Consider the following 12,751-nt stretch of genomic DNA (forward strand, 5'->3'; position numbering starts at 1 on the left):
TAGTCATAGCATTCTCTTCAGTGAGAAACGCACACAATATGCTGGAGGGACACAGCATCTATGGAGAAATGTATAGTCGACGTTTTACGGCGAGTCCCTTCATCAGGACTGGAAAAAATATATATATAAGGGTCAGATTGAGAAATTGCGGGAAGGGAAAGAAGAATCACAGGGGATACGTGAAACCGGAATGGAGGCAGAGGTGAGGTAAAGAGCTGGGAAGTTGATTATTAAAAGCAATGCAGAATGTAGAAAGGGAATCGAATAGCAGAGGACAGAAGGCCATAGAAGAATGAAAACAGGGAGAAGGATCAGAGAGATGTGAGAGGGACAGGTGTGGAGATAGGTTAGAGCGGGAAATGGGAATGGAGACTGTTGGTGGGGGGCATTATCTGAAGTTTGATAAATCGATGTTCATGTCATCGGGTTGGAGGGGCCCCAGGCGGAATATAAGGTAGTAGTTAACGAAGATGACTGTGGCTTCGTACAGAGATTAGAGGAGGCCATGGATATACATGTCAAATTGGGAATGATAAGTAGAATTTAAGTGGGTGGCTACTGGGAGGTCCCGCTTTTTCTAACGGTTGGAGCGTATGTGCTCGGTCAAGCAGTCTCCCAATGAACATTGGGTCTCACCGATATACAGGAGGCCACACCGGGAGCAACAAATGCAATGGATGACCCAAACAGGTTCATAGTTGAAGAGTCACTTCACCTGGAAGGACCGTTTGAGGACAGGAGTCTTAGTGAGGAAGGATGTGTAGGGGTAGGTGTGGCACTTGTTCAGTTTACAAGGACAGTGTCGGGAGGGAGATCAGTGGTTTGGGACAAATGGACAATGGAGTCGCATAGGGAGCGATCCCTGTGGAAAGCGGAAATTGTGGGGAGAAGGAAGGGAAGATGTGCTTGGTGGTGGGATCCCGTTGGAGATGGTGGAAGTTATGGATAATTATGCGCTGGATGCTGAGGCTGGTGGGATGGCAGGTGAGGACAAGTTGTTGCTATCTTAGTGGGGTAGTGGGAGAGTGATGTACGTGCAGACCTGCGCGAAATGGCAGACATATGGTTGAGGACAGCGTTGGTGCTGGAAAAAGGCAGCTTCTTCGTTCTTAAACGGAAAGCCTCACCCTAAGAGCATAAGAGTGGAGATGGGAGGAATTGAGTGAAGGTATGGCATTTTTACAAATAACAGGATGGGAAGAGCAATAGTCCAGATGCCTGTGAGAGTCGATGGGTTTATAATAGACAACAGTGGATATGATGTCTCTAGAGGTAGAGATAGGGAGATTGCTATATGGGACGGTAGTGTCGGAAATGGGCCAAGTAATTTTAAGGGCAGGGTGGAAGATGGAGGCGAAGTTGATGAAGTCGACGAGCTCCGCATGCGTGCAAGAAACAGTACCAATACAGTCGTCGATGTAGCGTAGGGGAAGTTAGGAAGTGACTCCACGTAGACGACAAAAAAAAAACAGGCATACCTGCGATCCATGCTCGTGCTACTACAAGGGTATTCCAAGGGCGGGGGGGAGTGAATATTTTTTATAGGCACTGTATTTGTTATCAGATCAGCGAGAATTTCCAATTCAATGCATTTAATTGAAAATAATATAAATTGGATCTGGATAACCAGTGTCATTACTGCCAGTGATATCTGCGATTCATCTTCAGTAGTATGCTTCAGTTGATGGACGTGTTTAAATTCAGATATTGTTCTTCTGTCAGTGATGCAACAGGATAAGGAGCGACATTCTAACTGTGAAGAATAAAATAATGGTACTGTTTAAGCAGTTTAATTCTCAAGGACTCCAGATATGGGATTTGGTGCACAATGATCTTATCAGAATATATATATTATATCATCGGTAATATCTTGGCCTGACAGCGATTGTAAATGGCGTCATTGCTGATTGTAAATGGCATCGGTTTTAGGTGGATAAATTATCAGCACTTTATTTCTTGTCAGGGAGCAGACACTGGAAATGAAGTGTGTTACCAATGTGGTCTTCGTTGTGTTTGAATAACCAGTGCCTCTGTGGAAATAATGTCTGGAGTATGGTGACAGTAATTAGGGAGATTTGTGGGCAACGACGAGTAAACAATGGAGCCGCGCAGAGAACGATCTTCGGAAACCGGAGATGGAGGAGTGAAATTCGTTCCTTGTGACAGAGACGCTATGGAGATGGTAGAAGTTACGGAAAATATGTTGTATGCAGAGGTTCGTGGCGTGTTACCTGAGGACAAGGAGACCCAATCTCTTCTGTTACGTTGTGTGGGTTGGAGTGATGTTACCCGCGGCAAAGGCAACAGGGAATGGTGATGGCAGCATCGATCGTCGTGGAAGGGAATTTCCTTATACATAAAATGTCTTGAAAGGAATTCTGATCCAAAGAAATGATAGAATGGAATAACAGTAATCCGAGTGCCCGTGTGGAAGGAGGGATCGTCAATATAACTGTGAGACTCAGTAGACTGGCTTTGTAAAATGTGTCGGTAAATAATCTGTCTCTGGAAATGGGGACAGAAAGATCGGGAGAAAAGAGTGGTGTCAGAATGGGACCAATCTTATCTGAGGGCGGTGTGGGACGTTGTAGGCAACGTAGATGAAACTGAGGCGCACAGCGAGGGTGCAGGAAGAAGCACCAATTCAGTCGTCACTGCAGGGATGAACGGGCTGTTTCGGGAACACAGGCGCCCTCGCATGAGCGGAGTATGGCCTTGCAGATAGACCGATGTTTTCGGTCGGGCCGAAGGACTGCATGGTGGAAATATGGGGCAAAATGCACTTGGAACAGTAGGACAGAGATGGGAAGATAAGCCGGAACGAGGGAGGAGCATTGCGACTGTACAAGAGACTGGTCTATGTAATCGCCGCTTGGGAAGTGTGAGTGGAAGAAGGATAGCGCCAGACCCAGGGGAACAGAAAGTGGCCGCAATGTATAGAACGTTAGTTAGGTCCGGGGGTGATGGAGACTCCGCTAAGTCACGACTTCCTCACTACAACGAGAGCGAGCGGAAATTTTAACACATTCTTTAGCTGCTCCCTGAACTTGGTCTGTGTAAGAGCGTAAAGAACCGTGTTTGTACAACAGCTCAGAAGCTGCAGAATGATGCCCAGCTCTCGCAGCGATTCGGGCAGACGCACAGAAATGGTAAGTTCATACACCCGATCTCACGCAGAGAACACAGTGAAAGGTGCCCACAGCAGGATGAAATGGCCGGAGACGATCAGCAATAAACCGAGGGATTTCCTGCGTTTCTCCATCTCCGGGTCTCTGGCACTCTGTCCGTTTCCGGGAACCTTGAGTCTCCTGCGAGCTCTACTGATGACTACGACGTGTCTGGTGGTGAAGACATTCGTCACCAGAACCAGCTCAAATGGGAATACAGGGGTGAGGAAGTAATAAAATAGGTCAATTTGAGTCGTGAAATTGAAATCAAGAGCGCTCTTGATACAAAGGAATGGATTGATTACCCATGTGCATTTCTCTGAGAGCCGAAAATACCAGTACATATTCTTTAAACAGCTGATCACAGTCACTGTCCCCAAAACCACGGCCGCAGTTTTCCGGGTGCAATATTTTTTTTTCAGCTTCTGGCAACAAATGGCGACAAGCCGATCAAAGGTGAACGCGACGGTGAACCAGACCGAACAGTCGGTGACAGTGTAAAGCAGAGCAGCGTGGATATTACATCCCTTGGGCATTGATCAGAGGAAAACGAGGAATGGCATGTACATAAGTGCAATCTTGCTCAATATCAGGTCCAGGATAAGAACCAGAAGATCTGCCGCGGCCACGGCAACCAGGTAGCAAGTGACAACTCTAGAGAGGCCGCACTTTCCGGAGACAGTATGAATATGGTCCCCATGTTCACGGCCAAACAACATAAACAATCAGCGTAAACACACCAGGAAAGATTATCTTAAAGCGAGCATATAATGGGTACCAATGATAGAAATGAGTGTACTTGACAGGATAATATAATCGTAGGGATCGCCAATCAATAAAACTAAACGGTTTTGCAAAGTAGTGGAAACTCAGTGCAATCTGTTCTATCGAATACCAGCAACGAAACAGAAAGAGACGATCACAGATAAAGATGGCTGATGATTGGGAAATTCCGGATGTGTTGAGTGGAAAAGAGCTGAATGATGTATCTGAGGAATCTGTGGAGTCTCAACTGTCGTGAAATAAGTGTCCTTCATACCTACCAGGTTTAGCTGAAGCGCGGATTGCCGTCGCTGGTCGCTTCTCAGGACGGCTGGATTGTTGCACCTCTCTTCCTGTTTGCCGGCATCACCTTCAAGTCACACCACGAGTCTCACCGTCTCCTTCTTCTACTTTCGCCATTACAATCGAATGCTGTTCATTGACGTCTCGATGACGCTTTACTTGTTCAGCAACAATTCAGGTGGTTTGTCGCCGATAAAATATGTCATGATCACCGACAGGCTGCTGTGTGCTGCGATTGTATACAAGTTTACTCATCAGAAATTTGACCACTGCATACGGAGCATTAATTAAGGCAGCCTGACCAAGCACGCGATCATAAGCCATTGAATCGTGGCTGATGTATTTCACCCCAACACTGTTCTCTTGCCTTCTCTCCATAAACTTTGATACCCCTTTTAATTAGGCCCCTATTAACCTCCGCTAAAAATACGCCCAATCATTTGACATCAGCATTCGTCTATGGCAACGGGTTCCACAGACACACTGTCTCTGGCAATTGAAATCCTCCGCAGCACTGTTCCAAGGGGAATTTATCTATTCTGATGTTGAGCTCTCTGGCTGTAGACACCCCCACTGTTGGATGCATCCTCTGCACGACGGCTCCATCTGAGACTTTCAATTACAGGTAGGTTTTCCTTGTCCCCAGCCCTATTCCCCTAAACTCCTGCGAATACTGGCACTGGGCTATCAAACACGCGTCAAGTATGACATCTTTTATTTCCTGGTTATTCTCGTAAACCTGCTCTGGAACATCACAACTGCCAGCACATATTTTCTTAGACAGGGGTCCTCATGGCAGTAAATTATGAGAGTTCGTAGAGTAAAGATTCGCTGAATCAACAGCCGGTATGTGCGACAGCAACTTAATTGTTATTATGAGAAGTAGTGTTGACAAAACGTGCAGTTCAATGCTGTTCCATAAGTTATCTTTGGAAAAGAGACTCACCGGGAATAGCAATGATAGCGACGACTGGGAAGAAAATCACTTGAATGGTGATAAAGGCACTCATCATTCTAAAACCTACCGTTAACGAATCATCATCTGCAAAAATATATGGAGCCGTTACCGTCGGTCTACGATGCAGTATCACCGGATGATCGCAGTTTGAGTCCTGAAAGCTTTATGTGTCGATGTCGCCTACTGTTTTCACGGCGGCACAAACTGTGCGACGCACAGATATTTGCGCGACTGACCGGAGTTTTTGTGGCTGTGGTGGTGGTGGTGGTGTGTGTGTGTGTGTGTGTGTGTGTGTGTGTGTGTGTGTGTGTGAGAGAGAGAGAGAGAGAGAGAGAGAGAGAGAGGTACGGAGCTGTGGGAGAATTTATACAGAGAGTCTAGTAATAACCGAGGGAAGGCAAAGGAAGCAATTTAAAATTGTAAAATAGGTTTGAGTTTTTCCAGCGCATGGTTATTCCTCCTGACGTCTGTCTAGATTAGAGCATTTGATAAGTCAGCTCCGATGAAACCACATCCTCAGGGTCATTCACGAACCTCCTCATGTTTAAATCTGTTTATATTCTCCTGTAAAGGATGCATAATTTATATTATTTCAACTTTATATCATTTATGTCTGTCAGGTTTGAAATGCAATGCGCTGCTGCTGGAAAAGCGAATGTTCGTGGTGTTTACAGCGCTGACCTGTGACAGTAAAATCGAATCCGAACTGGAAAGCTGAACCTCATATTTTTCTTAAATTCTGGAGACCAGAAAATGTTCCTGCCCAGGGTTGAACTGGGGACCTTTCGCGTGTAAAGCGAACGTGATAACCACTACACCACAGAAACCGTGCAGAGCGCTCAATGATCTGCGCTGTTGTCCGATGGCCCGAGACGCCCCCTCCCGTGGTCGAGGTATGTTCGAAAAGAGGTTGTTGCAGGAGGACGAGACGGAGTCAGAGCGCGGGGATCGTAGAAAAGTCGGAGCGGAGGAGATTATGCAGATTATTTTGGGTTTCTGGCTTGTAAGGAGACGAAACTCAGGGATGTATAGTGTATACGTATGTTGATAGTAAATATACTTTGAACTTTGACTCGTCTCCACTGCAGGTGCCCGTACTTCGATGTAACATGGGATTTGTCCAAATCTGTTCAGTCCAGCTCACCGTCCGTGTGCTACCCGTCTGTTTTACCGGTCAAATCCTGAGGTTCAATCTATGTCAGGGCTCTGTAAGATGAGTTTTGACTTTGCCCCTCAAGTGTTTGCGGCGTGGCGGCACTAAAATTCATTGCACTCTGACCTCTAAGCAGTATGTCTCAGGTCGCACGACTTCACTGACCAACTGCAAATTTGGAAAAATTTGTTTCAACTCTGCTTTTATTTTTTTTTAATATCAAGAATAGCAGTAAAGAATCTTCAAGCAGCATTGTAATTATGAACATTGTATTTTTAATTGACGCCGTCTAATCAGCGCCTCTATTTATTATGTGAAGGGAACATGCAAATGATCCACTGAAACTTGAGATGAATGCAACGCAGTGGGAATGTTTTAATGTTAATTCTATCTCATATTTTAATTCGGGATATATTGTGTTGGGCAAAGAGATAGCTCGTCAACCTTGGCTCTTTCACTGTGTAAACGAGTTAATATTTTAAAATAAGCTTGAGTGTTTGCAGAGTAAAATTATTCCCCCTGATGCTTGTCTGGCGGGGGACATTCGTTACGTCAGCTCTGATGAAACCTCTGTGATAATAGCTTCGAACTGCTAATTCTCCTGTCCCGCAGTCTGGGTTATCCACGAACATCTTTATGTTTAAATCTGTTTATTTTCTCCTGTAAATTATGTATATTTTAATTAAATCTTTCTTTAATTCATCTTTTTCAGGTTAGCAATACATTGAGCTGCTACTAGAAACGCGAATGTTCATGACATTTACACCCTGGATGCCCATAACAATAAACTTGAAAAATTGAGTCTCATATTCATCCCAAACACAGGAGCCCAAACAATGTTTCTGCCCAGGATTGAACTGGGGACCTTTCGCGTGTGAAGCGAACGTGATAACCACTACACCACAGAAACCGTGGAAAGCGCTCAATGTTCTGCGTTATTGAGCAATGACCCGAGGCACCCCCTCCCCACCCTGCTCTGAAATACAGCGATAAGATCAAAACATTGCCCGCCGTTCCTCTCCGCTTTCAGAAACAAGTATTAAATTTATGCGACATATGCAGTGACATGCATTAACGATTTCCTGTGGAGTGTTGGTCAAGGCGCGGCATGAAACGGGTAACTGAACGATGTTACATATATAAAGCAAGGAATTAAAGCATATTCGGTACTCTTGCTTCCGTCAGTCTGCACATGGTGGCTCTCCAGCGTACGAGTTAAAATTCAATGTTGCCTTTGCGATTTCTCACCATAAACTGTCTCGTCCGTTCTCCTCACCTCAGACTACAAGTTAATTGAAGCAAGTGACTGAACCATGTGATCGATACATTTATAGGCAACAGAAAGTGTGAAAGCAAGAGTTACCTGTGAGAGGATGTCAGCTGTAGAGTCATGAATCACGGCCCATCATCTCACCGAGGCCGCTTTGAAACCAGACACACCATCACACTGACGTTTCATTGATTCATCATCTTCCAATATGTTCCGTCGGATCGCAAGCAGACCAGGATATCAACAGCTAATTAGACGACCTATGTTGAACGAAAATTTTAGTGGTCACAACAGACTTCAGGAAAGTCGATCATATCAAATGTCACATCAAAGATCGCATTCCAGCTGGAAGGATCTTACCATCGGAGACGAAAGCTCAGCATGTCAGTAAAATCGATGGAGGTACCTCTTTAACAGAGGCTTGGTGAAGCAAGGCGAAAATCAGAAAAAGACGGAGGGAGAGGGGAAGACGTGCCAAATATGGTTATAAGAAATAGCAGCAACTGAAAATGTTGTTGTTGTTGTTCGTCCTTCGTAGTCGAAGGTGACCATGGCTTCAAAGTCAAATGGGAGATTGGTGGCTGTGGGTCCGGAGGTGACTGATGAGGCCAATCCGGGCCCTGAAGGCTCGCCCACATGTGGGACACAAGTGGGTGGGTGCTGTCGTGGCGGTGGATGCTGCTCGGGCCTTGCGCACAGCACGCTTTCGTTGCAACATACATCAAAGTTGCTGGTGAACGCAGCAGGCCAAGCAGCATCTCTAGGAAGAGGTGCAGTCGACGTTTCAGGCCGAGACCCTTCGTCAGGACTAACTGAAGGAAGAGTGAGTAAGGGATTTGAAAGCTGGAGGGGGAGGGGGAGATGCAAATTGATAGGAGAAGACAGGAGGGGGAGGGATAGAGCCGAGAGCTGGACAGGTGATAGGCAAAAGGGGATACGAGAGGATCATGGAACAGGAGGTCTGGGAAGAAAGACAAGGGGGTGGTGACCCAGAGGATGGGCAAGAGGTATATTCAGAGGGACAGAGGGAGAAAAAGGAGAGTGAGAGAAAGAATGTGTGCATAAAAATGAGTAACAAATGGGGTACGAGGGGGAGGTGGGGCCTTAGCGGAAGTTAGAGAGGTCGATGTTCATGCCATCAGGTTGGAGGCTACCCAGACGGAATATAAGGTGTTGTTCCTCCAACCTGAGTGTGGCTTCATCTTTACAGTAGAGGAGGCCGTGGATAGACATGTCAGAATGGGAATGGGATGTGGAATTAAAATGTGTGGCCACTGGGAGATCCTGCTTTCTCTGGCGGACAGAGCGTAGATGTTCAGCAAAGCGGTCTCCCAGTCTGCGTCAGGTCTCACCAATATATAAAAGGCCACATCGTGAGCACCGGACGCAGTATGTCACCCCTGTCGACTCACAGGTGAAGTGATGCCTCACCTGGAAGGACTGTTTGGGGCACTGAATGGTGGTAAGGGAGGAAGTGTAAGGGCATGTGTAGCACTTGTTCCGCTTACACGGATAAGTGCCAGGAGGGAGATCAGTGGGGAGGGATGGGGGGGACGAATGGACAAGGGAGTTGTGTAGGGAGCGATCCCTGCGGAATGCAGAGTGAGTGGGGGGGGGGGGAGGGAAATATGTGCTTAGTGGTGGGATCCCGTTGGAGGTGGCGGAAGTTACGGAGAATAATATGTTGGACCCGGAGGCTGGTGGGGTGGTAGGTGAGGACCAGGGGAACCCTATTCCTAGTGGGGTGGTGGGAGGATGGAGTGAGAGCAGATGTACGTGAAATGGAGGAGATGCGTTTAAAAGCAGAGTTGATAGTGGAGGAAGGGAAGCCCCTTTCTTTAAAAAACGAAGTCATCTCCCTCGTCCTAGAATGAAAAGCCTCATCCTGAGAGCAGATGCGGCGGAGACGGAGGAATTGCGAGAAGGGGATGGCGTTTTTGCAAGAGACAGGGTGAGAAGAGGAATAGTCCAGATAGCTGTGAGAGTCAGTAGGCTTATAGTAGACATCAGTGGATAAGCTGTCTCCAGAGACAGAGACAGAAAGATCTAGAAAGGGGAGGGAGGTGTCGGAAATGGACCAGGTAAACTTGAGGGCAGGGCGAAAGTTAGAGGCAAAGTTAATAAAGTCAACGAGTTCTGCATGCGTGCAGGAAGCAGCGCCAATGCAGTCGTCGATGTAGCGAAGGAAAAGTGGGGGACAGATACCAGAATAGGCACGGAACATAGATTGTTCCACAAACCCAACAAAAAGGCAGGCATAGCTAGGACCCATACGGGTGCCCATAGCTACCCCTTTAGTTTGGAGGAAATGGGAGGAGCAAAAGGAGAAATTATTAAGAGTAAGGACTAATTCCGCTAGACGGAGCAGAGTGGTGGTAGAGGGGAACTGATTAGATCTGGAATCCAAAAAGAAGCGTGGAGCTTTGAGACCTTCCTGATGGGGGATGGAAGTATATAAAGACTGGACATCTATGGTGAAAATCTCAAAGCTCTACGCTTCTTTTTGGATTCCAGGCCTAATCAGTTCCCCTCTACCACCACTCTGTTCCGTCTAGCGGAATTAGTCCTTACTCTTAATAATTTCTCCTTTTGCTCCTCCCATTTCCTCCAAACTAAAGGTGTAGCTATGGGCACCCGTATGGGTCCTAGCTATGCCTGCCTTTTTGTTGGTCCGCCAGAGAAAGCAGGATCTCCCAGTGGCCACACATTTTAATTCCACATCCCATTCCCATTCTGACATGTCTATCCACGGCCTCCTCTACTGTAAAGATGAAGCCACACTCAGGTTGGAGGAACAACACCCTCCCCCTTGTCTTTCTTCCCAGACCTCCTGTCCCATGATCCTCTCGTATCCCCTTTTGCCTATCACCTGTCCAGCTCTTGGCTCCATCCCTCCCCCTCCTGTCTTCTCCTATCATTTTGCATCTCCGCCTCCCCCTCCAGCTTTCAAATCCCTTACTCACTCTTCCTTCAGTTAGTCCTGACGAAGGGTCTCGGCCTGAAACGTCGACTGCGCCTCTTCCTATAGATGCTGGTTGGCCTGCTGCGTTCACCAGCAACTTTGACCTATGTTGCTTGAATTTCCAGAATCTGCAGGATTCCTGTTGTTTACGCTTTCGTTGCGCCTCGATATTTTTTGTTGTTGTTGTTGTTCGTCCTTCGTAGTCGAAGGTGACCATGGCTTCAAAGTCAAATGGGAGATTGGTGGCTGTGTGTCCGGAGGTGACTGATGAGGCCAATCCGGGCCCTGAAGGCTCGCCCACATGTGGGACACAAATGGGTGGGTGCTGTCGTGGCGGTGGATGCTGCTCGGGCCTTGCGCACAGCACGCTTTCGTTGCACCTGACTTCAGCTGCACGGGCTCCTGTGGTGATCTTGCTGCGCCAAGCTGAACGGTCGAGGGCAAGCGTCTCCCACGTGTTGATGTCGACACCCAGGCCTTTGAGGGACGCTTTGAGGCAGTCTTTGTAACGTTTCTTCTGCCCCCCAACTGAGCGCTTGCCCTGACACAGTTCTCCGTACAGCAGCTGCTTAGGCAATCGGCTGTCTGGCATTCTGACCACATGTCCAGCCCACCTGGCTTGGGCTTTCAGCAGGAGGGTGTAGACGCTGCAGACTGTTTAAAGACTGTTGCACAAGTCCATAAATTGGAATAGTTTAGAAGGTTTTGCGCAAACGCCGGTAAATGCGGCGAGTTGGGAAGAGCATCTTAGTTGGCGTAGAAGAGTTGGACCGAATACCTGCTGCTGTCCTTTATAACCCTGTAACTCTATTTGATCACGACACAGGAACACACACATCTAATCGTCCGGCTGTCGGAGTAAACCCAATAACCCCACTCCGTCATTGGAACAGAAGGCAGGATTAGATGAGTAGGGTTAGTATATTAACAGGATTACGGTTCTGAGTAGCCGACTGCTGTTTCAATTTCCCTTTCTCTTTCTTTCTTGTGGCCGATGATACAAGTGTGACGAACGGCCGCCTGCAAGGCTAGACACGAACCATCTCCGTTGATGAGACACTGAACCATCTCCAGTCACTTTCGAAGTGTTAGACAGCTGATGTGTTGCATTTATGGAAGCTCTTCAGACTGCGCTATTCACCAACAGTATCATTTGGTCACAATCATAATGTGTAAAAATCCGTCATTTGTCCTGCAACACTTCTAAACACGGTGGACTCTCAATGAATTAGTTTTCAGATTCCGGCCGAGCATCAATAAGAGAGCAGCGGGATCGATCAACAGTAACTGGACATAATGTGGTGCAGAGGAGGAAGGGTCTAAACAACATAAATATGCTCACCAGTTTCCCATCGAGAGGTGTTGACCGATCGTTTGTGATTTATTTTTCTTTATTATTTATTGATCGTGCAGAGTTAACTACAGCGGATTAAATATGAGATATGCAGTACTGCTGGAGAGTGAACCTGTGTACTCGTTTGGAGTGAGCACGTTAACATAACAATGGAATCTGCATGAGAGAATGTTACCGTCAGTTCTGTGGGAAAGGGTCTGAAACCAAAATGAGTATATAATGTTAGGATGGGACCATCACCCTTAACGTTTGGTTAGATTCATCAGGAAAAATGGGAAAGAGGATACATCATCAAAGACCTGTAGGCAAAAATAACCGAAGCAATACAATAAACTTCAGCGCGAGAGATCCCCACAGTGAATAATAGATCCATTTATTGAATGGTGGAATGGCGAGTTTGTTGAATTAATATGAGGCAGCAGGAAGATCAGATCGGCTTGGAGGTATGTTCCCTCCAGGAACACTGAGCGAGAGCTGGAGTCACTTCCTGGGGTTGCGGTGGGGGGAGGTGAGGATAGGATCCGTTTGGAATGTGAATAATTGCAATTCTTATTAGACCCGGTCGACGTGGAGCCATAAAATCCGCTCTTTTTTGTTAAGTAACTCTAATTAACAACAGCTGTACACACATTTTTCCCACTGAGGATTCTGGCTTTCTATAAAACGGGAGGGTTTCAGGATCTCGTCTGTACTCTGATGTGAACGACAAGACATAATCAAATTCAAACGCAATTCGAGGATGACTCGAGCCCCGATGCTACAGACGAAAGATGTTTGCTACCCGATTCTAGCGGTATTTGCTTTGCCCGGTGAGTTAAAGTT

The 12,751-nt window shown here is 46.8% G+C and overlaps 2 non-coding genes and 1 pseudogene across 2 annotated transcripts; all 3 read right to left on the reverse strand.

The window, feature by feature from the left end:
* Positions 1-2,980: 2,980 nt before the first annotated feature.
* LOC134342051 (adenosine receptor A3-like) lies at positions 2,981-11,643 on the reverse strand (annotated as a pseudogene).
* Positions 5,945-6,017, reverse strand: trnav-uac (transfer RNA valine (anticodon UAC)). The gene has a single exon. It is a non-coding gene; the product is annotated as a tRNA-Val (tRNA).
* Positions 7,181-7,253, reverse strand: trnav-cac (transfer RNA valine (anticodon CAC)). Its single transcript has one exon. It is a non-coding gene; the product is annotated as a tRNA-Val (tRNA).
* Positions 11,644-12,751: the final 1,108 nt, after the last annotated feature.

The sequence above is a fragment of the Mobula hypostoma genome, unplaced genomic scaffold, assembly GCF_963921235.1.
Source record: "Mobula hypostoma unplaced genomic scaffold, sMobHyp1.1 scaffold_150, whole genome shotgun sequence".
Lineage (NCBI taxonomy): Eukaryota > Metazoa > Chordata > Chondrichthyes > Myliobatiformes > Myliobatidae > Mobula > Mobula hypostoma.